Genomic DNA, 11,739 nt, shown 5'->3' with positions numbered 1-11,739 from the left:
TTTGTTCATGATTGTTCATCATTAACTAATGTCTTATAAAGGACTTACTAATGATCGTTATTATAAAGTGTTACCACATATTTAAATACATTTAATTGAAATACTGCCCATCTTTTGTTATGTCTCTGGTCCACTGCGCAGTAAGAAAGTTCAGAGTAGCAGTTTTACTAAGACTTTACTAAGATGGGCAGTGCCTCATCCCAGGGCCTCTTACTACTACTAAAATCCTACAAGGTGCTCCATTACTTACAGGATATAAATGTGGATCAGTGGTACTCAGTGCTAGCTTAAACCAGTCTGCGACAGTCACTAAATATGCACCCAAACTTTCCAAGAGGCTGCTCTCCAAGACTCAACACAATGCATTGAACCAGATGCTTGCTCTTCCTCAGAGGTGGGAGAAGGGGAGGGAGGCAGATGGCTCTTAGCTGCAGCAATTTATTGGTCCAATCCAGAAGCAGCAATTACTATGCCTCGAACAATCACAGGGCCCCATCTAATTTACCTCCAATACACACACACACACACACACACACACACACACACACCATTTCCACCCACACTTTCTCACTTCCAGCTCGTCAAATTCTCTAGTGTAAAGTTAGCAATAGAGTCCTGCAGGAATGAATCCTAAAACCCTGATATCAGTCAGCTTTTTCTCACTTCCTCGTCTCAAAGTCAGTGGGGTTTTGAATGAGTTTTCAGTTAAATGTGTGAAATAAGGTGTGTGGTTACCACAGACTGATGATATTTACATGTTTTGTTCTCTGACATAAAATCCATCATTAAATGTCCCACAGTTTAATTATAAAGCTCTTCCATGTGTTAAAAATGGTTAGCGGTTGCTAACAAGTGTCTAAATGAGACTATAGAGGTTGTTGGGGAAGTTAAATGTCATCACAGCGAACACGGAGACTCATCTACTCACTAGTCCGTCTTTAGAGGCCCACTTTAGTTACAAACTATTCTAACTCTGACTTTACAACTTGTACATTGATCAGTTTATAGAAAACCTGTATAGTAATTGTGTAATAAGACGCTTAGTGGTGGTGACGTTTAAGTCATGTGACGGTAATGTCGTCTGTTTATAGCCTAACATTAGCTTTTTACTGCACATTTAATTTAAGTTTAAAAAACACAAAGTGGAGTTCATCTGTGAAGATTATCTTAATGAACAGAACCTGGAAGGATCATAAACTTGTGTTTGACACAGATTATTTTCTGCCATAATCCAAAATACAATTAAATAATCCCACAGAGAGAACCAGGACCATGCTAACTTCCTGTTGCCTACAAAAATACGTCATCCCTGCAGCTCTCTATAATACATGGTTAGACTTTCAAAATAAAGCTTGCTGACAAACAGTTAATTAATTATGACAAATGACTTTTGAACTGTGTTCAACGTTGTCAAACAGTCGTGGTTTGGTTAGGATTAGACACAAAAAATGCTTGGTTAGGTTTAGGAAAAGAGCATGCTGTGGCTTAAAATAACTAGTTACACTGGCTGCACCACACAATCAAGCTACCTTTCAAAGCTCAGATGTTGAGATGGAAAACAACGTTAGGAGCGGTGGAGATGTTGCATAATGGGACATTATACAGAGACATTTAACTATCATGGTTTGATTACACATGAATGTTTGTACATGATTACATCTCTTGGTAACACCTCTCATCAGCACACGCATATGCACACGTGCGCGCACACACACACACACACACGCAACAGGACAAAGTGTTCAGTCAACTCTGGAACGTTTGAAGTGCCTGAACTAGTGTAAGTGAAAATGAATCCATCCATTACACACACTTTGTAAATCAGTGTCCAAATACGTCCACTGTATACATCTGTATACATCATCTCAAAATGATTCCACATCACCATGTTAGTATTCTGATGAATCATCATGAACTGACCCAAAAAAGTCTGTTCTGTCTATAAGTTTTAACCTTTCTGTGATTACCTTTAAGATTCATCCAAATCATTTTATACATTCATTGAATACACGACAGATCCCTGATCACTTCAGTAAACATCCCAAGCCTCTGAGCCTGCTCTTCAGAAAAAAATCCAATCCAAATGTATTTATAAAGTACGTTTAAAAACAACAACAGTCGGTCAAAGTGCTAGACAGAGTTTTGAAGGCCCCGTTCATTCCTATGAAAGCTGGTCATGGCGCAAAAATGAGCTAAAATGGCTGGATTTCCTTGGCTATAAAATTACCTTGATCTTCTATGTTGTGGGGCCCATAAGAGTATGTGCAAGAGACTTCCGTCGACCAAACTTGAATTGAAATAAAATTATTTACTTTTGCAGCTCTTTTAGACTTTCAAAATTGTATTGGAGCGAATGGCTTAACTTATGATAGTGGGGGTTGTGATGCTCAAAAATGTATCCACTGTTTTACAGCCACTTCCATGGACTTCTTTGATAACGTAAGCTTATGGGAAAAAAATGTATTTGGCCCACAGTGCATCACATGACGATGTAATAGCACGGTTTGGCCACGACAAAAGTTGACTTCACAGCCTGGTGCTCTTCCTGGGGGGCTTGGCAGCAACACACTCCTGTGACGGCTAACGTTAGCACGAAGCACTCACCTACAGCAGTAAGGAGTAATCAGAACCTTTTCGGACCGAGGTATGGTCATGACAGTTATTTTTGGTGTTTATATGATTGTGGCATATGACAAAGTTGTTTATATATTTATTAGACTAAAAAAGGTAAGAAGCGAACTACCTGCAAACACATATCCCTGTTGGCCAGTGAGAGCTACAGGGCAGTCAGTGTTGGTTAAGTCAGGCAGTGTGTGTTTGATCTGCGAGAGCTGCATTAACTACAGTAAATACTGAAGTAAAAATGGGAGCATTCACACTTTGTGTTGCCACTGTGCTAGCTCTAGAGAACAGAGCACACTGGACTGTATCTCTTGTCAGCACTGAGGAACTTACAGGAAGTTGTAAGCGCTAACAGTAGCTTGTCTGCCCTGGCTAGCTTCACTCATCCTCCTTCTTTTCAAAGTGCTTTTCCCTATGTTCAGTCACAGTAGCTCTCGATGGCATAATGTACTCAGGCTGAAGGTACAAAACTAGCTTTTTGAATCCCTTGTCCTCTACACTGATTGGCAGCATACCTGCTCAGACCAGCGCATCACACTGTTTCTCCATGGCTAGCATCGATGTGACCTTTGGCTGCGAGCCATCCTCAGACATGACAACAGGGTGTCAGTTCTTGTGTGGTACAGCATAGTTCAATACTATTACTACAGTACACACATCTGACTCTGTTGCCTTGTGGAGGACATGTTCCCACACTGAGCTTCGCTTCACTTTTTACCTAAGTCTGCTCTAGTGAAGCTGTTAGCATACAGTGTAACTGGTTAAAACTACAGGTGGAAACACTTTTACACTTTATCTGTGGTTAGATGACTGGTTGATGTCGATGAGTCCATTGTGATCACAGTGTGATTGTGCCCCACAAGGCCTCCACAGTCAGTTTAATTTCCCTAACACTGTGCATAAACACTGGCATCCAATCACACACTTTTGGAACAGAATGTATAATATCCATGTTTATGTGTGTGTATAAAATGAGCTTTTATAAATCAAGTGCACACTGTTTGGAGTGTGAGTGTGACTGGTGTGGAGCAGATGGTGATGTGAGCTCAACACAGAAGAAACTACATGCTCTTTCCACCTAAATACAGCATATTCTTCTCTGAGATCATTTCTTTCAGATCTGCCTGGTTATGAATTATGATGTTTGTCTACCTGCAATGAAACACAAACAACTTGTTGCGCACAGAGGTGATCACAATCTTTCAGACTGCAAAGTTGACACAAGTATTACCAGACTACAAGGAAGTCACAGAGACCAGAGGGGGGAGGCAGGGCCACCATGTTTGTCTCTGAGAGACAGAGCTCTGAGAGAGTCTCTGAGAGACAGGAGGCGTTTCAGAAGTGTTGTTCTGTTGTCTGTGTCAAGCACATCTGTTGGAATGGATGCGATTCTACAGGAAGTCATTACAGCACTGATAGAGTGCGGCAGGAATGAGCCCTTACACCCCGAGATAACTTGGTTTCTTTTGCACTTCCAGCTCCCTCAGCTGGAATTTTCTTTTCGAATGGGTTTTAGGTGAGATGCCTGAAATAAGGTATGTGGTTAACACAAGCTTAAGAGATATTCACATTTTGCTCTACAACATAATACTCCATGTTTGAATTAAACGTTTTTACATGTCTTAAAATAGACCATCTAGGAAAATACAACAGTACCATGGTATAACACAGTTGCAGTGGCCCTTAAAGGAATGAAAATTGGAGGCTGTTGTGACTTTCTTAGTTCGGTGTTGGGTGTCTACATCTCTACAACTCTCTGTAATTCTACTTGATTGATGGAACACCATTCTTCCAAATGATATTCCCTCTCCTGAGTTGAATATGATTCACATAATCTTCATACTCACCAAATTATTCAGTGACCCCCTGCCCTATGGATGAAATCAGTCCCATCATTGAATAGTTTCATCAGAGGAAAAAGGTGATCCCTCAGAACAGCACTGATTTCTGATTTTTGATTTGCAATAAACCTTCCCTCTAAGGGGACAAGAGGATCCAAACCATGTCAGCATGGTTTGGATCATTTGCCCCAGGATTCCCCCACTGTAGGGCTGCAGTGTTCAGCTAATTGATGTACACCACACATGTACTTGCCTACGTGTTGAGAACTACTGTGAACATGGCTGCAGCCACAGCGAGACTTCACTTCAGATTACTTTTTCCTGACCATCACAACATTATGCTGGACAATATGTACAACTAAATGAAACTAAAATATTTGGCTGGGCTTACAAAGCACAGTATACATTCACATGTTGTGAGACCAATACAATACAAATTATAGGAATACATGATTCTATATTCTCTTGCCTTCCTACTTGACATGCATTAAATAAACTGATCTCATATTGTATGTGTCTAGTTTGCCTAATTTTCCAAGCTTTAGAAATAAAACTATCCCATACATTTACTCTCAGTCCAACTTTTCATTAGCCTACAATGAAACTAAATGTAATCAATGCACATTGTGGAGATTCATCACAGTCATGGAGCTTGCTGAAGCGTGCACTGCTACATCCTGCAAAATCACATCTATCCAGGTGAAATAACACATTTTAGCAACATTGAAACAAAAATTATGATTCAAGTTTTCTATCATTTAAAAACGTTTAGAATAAAGTAAAAAAAATGACTATGACTACAGGTCAGTTACTTCAAACCCCTTACCCAACAACAAATCTGAATGAAAACAGAAAATATTGAACAAATTTGATAATGCCATGTGTTACTAAGACTAGTGGATGATGAAGGATCATTGGCTCCACTAAAGCTTCTTTAAAATGATAACACATTCACACCTGCTCGCCGGGACCTGCTGCTGCTCACTGTTCCTGTAAAAGATGTATAAATTAGCACTGTATTTATATAAATGAACACCCCAGCAGTTCTGACTCAGACACAAAGTGGATGTGTTTCTATACCTGCCATACTTTGCTGAGTATTGGCACATTTTATGCAGCCTGTAACTCTTCCTACCGGGGTCCACTGAGGGGTAAGAAGTTGTATTAAATTGTAATATTGCTACAGCTGCATTAATACTCATATTTCCTGTATTTGTGTTCCTGTAAAAAGACAGCAGAATGCTACTCTGGACAACTTCACCAGGCCAGACTAAATATTGTGACTTTTCTTCAGTGTCTTACCTCAAAAACACTCAAAACACTCAAAAACTGGCTGCATTATCTCTTTATACATCATCATCATCATCATCATCATCATCATCATTGGTTATGAAAGCTGGAGGCATGTTCTTCTACATACAGAATGTTACTTTATCAATATATCCTCTGGGTCTGATTTTTTGTCTGTTAACTCCGTCCACATTTTTCAACAAATTCACTCCATTCAAACATCAAAATATTCATCTCATCTGTAGGACATTATTGCTATTACTTTTCTCATTGATATTATTCATAATTTCAGAGATATTCAAAGTTTTTCTGACATTTCTTTCCCATTTAATGTATGGAATGTTCAAAAATCCCATATTTTCACACTATTTCAACCATTTTAAAACTGTATCTACTCATTAATTCCTTCAAATAGAAACTCCATTCAAACTTTATTTATTTATTTGTATCTATTTTTTATTATTGAAATACTCCATATTTGTTCTACATTCAAGGTATTATTCATAAATCCCATTAAAACATTTTTTAAATATTCACTGTTCTTTGAAGCTTAGTCATACCTCAGTGATAATGCAAGTCAATTAGAAATCACTTCAAACCCACTCATTTTCAAACTCTTCCCAACACTTTTTTACATTCTCATAGCAACTCCATTCTAACTGTGAAACATTCACAAAGATTAGGACTTTCTCAAATCAATTCAAATATATATATAAAATAGTACAAGTATAGTTGTCTCACAGCAGTAAGAGGCCATTGTTAGTGTTTTTCTAAACCACATTCTCCATAAACTCTGTTGGTGTGACTCGTACCATCAACACTACCTAAACCCTGGGTCTTCATCGGGAGGTCCACGACCCCTAGGGGTCCCCAGAGTTACTGCGGGAGGACTGCCAAATTAACGTTTGATAATATTTTGAAAGTTTTAATTTGTTGAAAAATTCAAATATGTCTTAAATATACATTAACACAAATCCATCATCACACCATTGATGATAGTCTACCCATGATTCCTTGTACAATCATGTGACTGATTAATTGTACGTGAAATCACCGTGCCACACCTATCCATAATGGCGAACTAGTCAGACAAATATGTAGTACTGAAACATATTGGCCAGTTATCTTTATTATTATCTGTATTATGCATATGTATTACATATATATATTATGTGTATTATTATATGTATGTATAGGACATTCTGGAGCCACAGTTGATCTTTTGGTATATTTTCGACACACCCTCCACCTCAGGAACCACTACAGAAACTTCAGAGGGTGAGGCTAACATTAGCCATCAGTAGCCACATCTGCTGCTGACGTGTTTAAACAGAGCACATTATTATAGATATATGTAGTAGGGGGTCACTGCTCCATCTCTCTATTAGCCTGAAATACATTGAAGGGTCTAAACCATCTTCTACATGTTTTGGCTCTGGTTGTAGCAGTCTTACCTGCAGTATGGAATGGTTCACCAGAAAATACCTGATATCAAACAATTCAGGCATACCAGTTTGAGCTGTAGCTTTACCAGTTAGTTCAGCACACCTGACTCACTGTAGAAAACAGCTGGCTGAATTAGCATAGCAAGCAATGAGCACTATCATTATGGCAGTGCTCTGAGAGTTTGGTGGAGAGTTTCCTGACCTTGAAATTCTCTAAGCCTGTCTGTGTGGTATTTTAGTGCCCAGCAGTTTGCAGTGTACAGGTGAGAGCAGAGCAGCAAACATTATCCCCACATTTAGGACAAAACATTTAATAAAATAGTGAGCTAGTAATGGTAGGTATAATGTTCACCGTCTTTAGCTGCTAACTGCTCCACTATGTTAACCAGCTGCTTTGGTGCTGCTGTTTGGTGTTGGACAGGTGGTGCACAGTGGGTTAATCACATCTTGTTGTCTGAAAGCTGCTGCTTGAGTGCTCAGACTAAACCATGGCATATAAAACCAAACTACAACTAAAAGAGATGAGAAAGCTATTGGAGCTGCAGAATTGGGCGTTGATACCAGCCTTAACCTGTAAATATCAATGATTACAGCCTCAATGATATTAAAGTAAGAATACAACATGTATTAACACAAGGCTGGGGTCCACTTGTCCCTTTTGTAACCTCTATCCTCCTGTCCATATTAAAGCTTATCAAGTGAGAATCTGAAGTCACATTCCTCCCACCTGTAATATTCTTGGCAAACAGATTGTTGTTGTGTCAACAATTGAGAGAGCTGTTAAATATTGCCTTAACTCATTACAGTAATGTACCTAAAATAAGTCTATTTTGCGTTGGAGAAGCAAGTGGCTGCTGAGCTGGAGCTCAGTCCAATAACTCGTTGTCTGTAATGTTGTCCCAACAACTTCCTTTTCATCAGAGGCTGCTCCCTCACCAACAGGCAGCGTTGTTATCTACAGTACACTCTATTACAAAATGGAACAATGTAAGTGATGAGAAACAGACAAAGCTGCCATCAGTATGGTATGTCCATGCTGGACCATGATAGCAGAGAGAGGTTGTCTACAAAGAGTCATAAAGCAGGAGTTGTGCTTCTGACTTCACTAAATAAAGAGACTTCATTAATAATGAATAATCATTCCACACTGTCATACATACAGTGATGATCATCATCAATTAAGTCTGACAGGATGTTGTGATTAGAGACTATTGTCCTGCCGGGTCAGATCGCTGCAGATGTAATATGTTCTTAATGTTCTTTGCCACAGCACATGGCCTTCCAAAATAGTTACAAACATCCTGAAGTACAAAATACTTGTTCTGACCTGACGCCAGTTCTCTGCCTGCCTCCATCTCGTTCTCATGTCTGTCTGTCAGTGTGTAGCAGTCTCTCAGTGTGAAGTAGTTAGAGGAGATATCTGAGTTAGGGACCGTGAAGCTGCCGCTGAACACCAGCAAGTCTCAGTGTCATTCTTATATTTCTCCATACAAACTGTAATAACCGAGCTTGAAGCCTCTCTCAGGATTATTTCTGACACTGAAACTTTGAGGCTGAACTCAGGTCAGGGTTCACACACAAACATTATTATGCCACATTAAGCATTAATAGTCTTCTTACCTTTGCCGAGTTTGCGCGCACCGCCGATCATGGACTTGAGTGTAAAAAGCAACGTGACGGCGTCCTGCTGCTGTAATAATGATGATGATGATGATGATGATAATAATCCCCACACACTCGGATAAAATTCTCTGCAGAGCCGTGCGTCGCTTCCTCGGTTATGTTCCGGGGCATAGTGGCGCAGTCCTGGTCTTACTGCTCCTCATGGCTGAAGACATTGTCAGAAAGTGACAGCACTGACCGCACCGCACCGCACCGCACCGCAGATCCTCCTGCTGGACTGAGCTCACTGCTCCACACAGCTTCCGAGCCGTGCCGTGCGTCCTGCTGCAGGACAATTTCTGTGGGCCGGCCGACTCAAGCTTCACGTCTAGGTGTGTGTGTGTGTGTGTGTGTGTGTCTGACAGCAGTGTATTTTTCACCTGTGCGTAGCCTACTCTTCAGACTGTTTAAGCGACAGTTTCTACTGCTGGAGCAGAAACATATCAATAATCAATATGTATGTATGTATTTGTGCACTAATTGTAGTTTCATGTCCAGGATAATGTCCTTGGAGGCTGTTGAAGTCCTACAGACCCCCCACCTATGTGCCTGTTAAGCCCAGCACAGCCAGGACTGCCATGCTGCACTAACAGTCTGTTTGAAGCAGCCTCGGGTCACTGGACACACATTTATTTAAGAACACACTCAGAGAATCATTTGCCTGCTTCAGTGGCTTTAAGAAGGCTGTTTAAATTACATGTACATTTTCCATCTCATTTTATTAGTGTCACATTGATGCAATGCTTTTCTATCATGGTGAGTCACTGTTCAGTGATAACTGTAAAACACATGATGTTTATGTAGAAGATGCGCTCCACTAAAACATATAAGGTTTATCAGTAAGCCTGCATTAAGTTAATGGGACTACATTATTGAATTTATTCACATTGACTCGACAGGACAGGACAGGAAAAACTTTGCATTAAATGTGACACTAATAAAATGTACCTGTAATAAATATAATTAAAGTCACTGTTGTAGGTACCCTGTGGTCATTCTATACAGTAAACTCACATGACAAAGGTCTCAGATAGAGTTTTGGGGGGGCCTTTGACCCTTTATTGAATAGACTTACAGTGAAGATAGAGATGGAGATGAAGGACACGGTGCTGCGGGGTGTCTAAACTATTGGACCAGTAATGTCGGACCTGCCCGACTTGGTATTGTATTGTAGCATAGCAATTTTTTTAAAGAAATAACCAAGTAATCTAATTACTAAAACCAATTTTCATGCAGGAGCCTCAGAGAGTGCCCCCTCACATCAATCAACAGCATCCTTTGTTTCAGCAAATGCCTCAATATGATTCAATATGGCGATATATGTGTTTATGTTCCAGTGATAGCTGCATCTGCACTGATTATGACTCGGCGATGAGATGACGTCACTGCAGCGCAACAAAATGTTTGACTTTGCAGCAGGAGACCACAGTTTGCTTCCTACCACCAGTTCATGTTGGTTTGTTTTAACATGACCTTTATTATGCACACTGCCACTTTCCAACACCAATTATATGTATTTTTGTACGTTTGATTACACTTTAAATGGCTGACCGAACAGAATTATATCAATTAATAGCCCTGTAATGATTTTTACACATTAATATGAATGTCCACTATTAATGCTAGACGTAGTACTGATAATAATAATAATAATAATAATCATGTTTTTTACCAAACTGAATCAAACCATATGATGCATCGTTTGGAATTAGAACCTGCAGATGGACAGATGGACAGACAGAAAGTAGATTTTGTGTGTACAAATTAGACTAAAGTAACAGAATGGACAAACAGGAGCACAAAATGATTTACCATAAAGATACATACAAAATCTAAATGTTATTGTATTGTGTTTGTTGAAGTTATTATATGGGCAAAGAAAAAAGGGTCAGTAATCAGGTGATGTGTAATATGTATGTAATGTAATATGTGAAGTGTGTTTTATTGTCCAAGTGTTATACATTGCTCTTATCCTAGATGTAAAACAATATATAGAGTAAAAATGTCCTCTAAAGTAACAATGTGGACATTTAAGGTTGGATTAACCTTGAGCCTTGAAATAACGTCTTTTAAATTACCTTAATGGAGACAGACTCCTGCAGATTGCTCTGGTTCGAGGCTTCTCATGTGCTCAATTTTTTGATGTTTAGAGCCCAAAGGAAGAAATGAAAAACTAAAACATTGAACTTGTTTCCATAACCTCAGCCTCCAGTGGAACACAGCTTCATCTGTCACAACTGAAGGCACATCGTCCTGCTCATCAGAAAACTCTTTTGCTTGTCACTCTAAAGGACACTTACAAATAATGTTTTTTCATCATTTCATGTAGAGGACTTGTTACTCATACATACTGTATACTGACTCAATAATGTTATTAGTGGTCAGTAGTCTTATGTTACGTGTGTATGTATATAACTATCCATCTAACTGAGATTTATTAAGCAGCCAAATGTTAAAATATGTGGTAGGTTCTCAAACATAGTGTATACACTGCAATGCATTTGTATGTTCATGACTATTTCCTCATCCGTAGTTATGTATTCATGCATGTACCAATGTATACATGCTTGTGTGTATGTTTAAAGTGTACACTAATGTACAGTATGTCATCAGTTTAATGCAGCACATACATACACACAAGTAAACATGTATTTTGTGTCCTTTCAGATGCAGTATGTGCTTTTTCTTTCTTTCTCGGCTGCTGTGCAAATTAAACAATGTTTAATAAAACCCAGACAGAACAGGAGCCTTCAGAACCAGCACTCCCTCTTGATTGATCGTGTGCTGATCTAAGAGTCTCCAACAGCCGGTGCTCCATCTTGTGGGGATTTTTAAAGATAGAGCTCAATAATAATTCTCAGGACTAATTCAGTGTAAAA

The sequence above is a fragment of the Pagrus pagrus genome (assembly GCF_965226575.1).
Source record: "Pagrus pagrus genome assembly, chromosome: 6".
NCBI lineage: Eukaryota > Metazoa > Chordata > Actinopteri > Spariformes > Sparidae > Pagrus > Pagrus pagrus.
The sequence above is the reverse complement of the archived record's forward strand: the minus strand, read 5'-3'. Positions refer to the sequence as shown.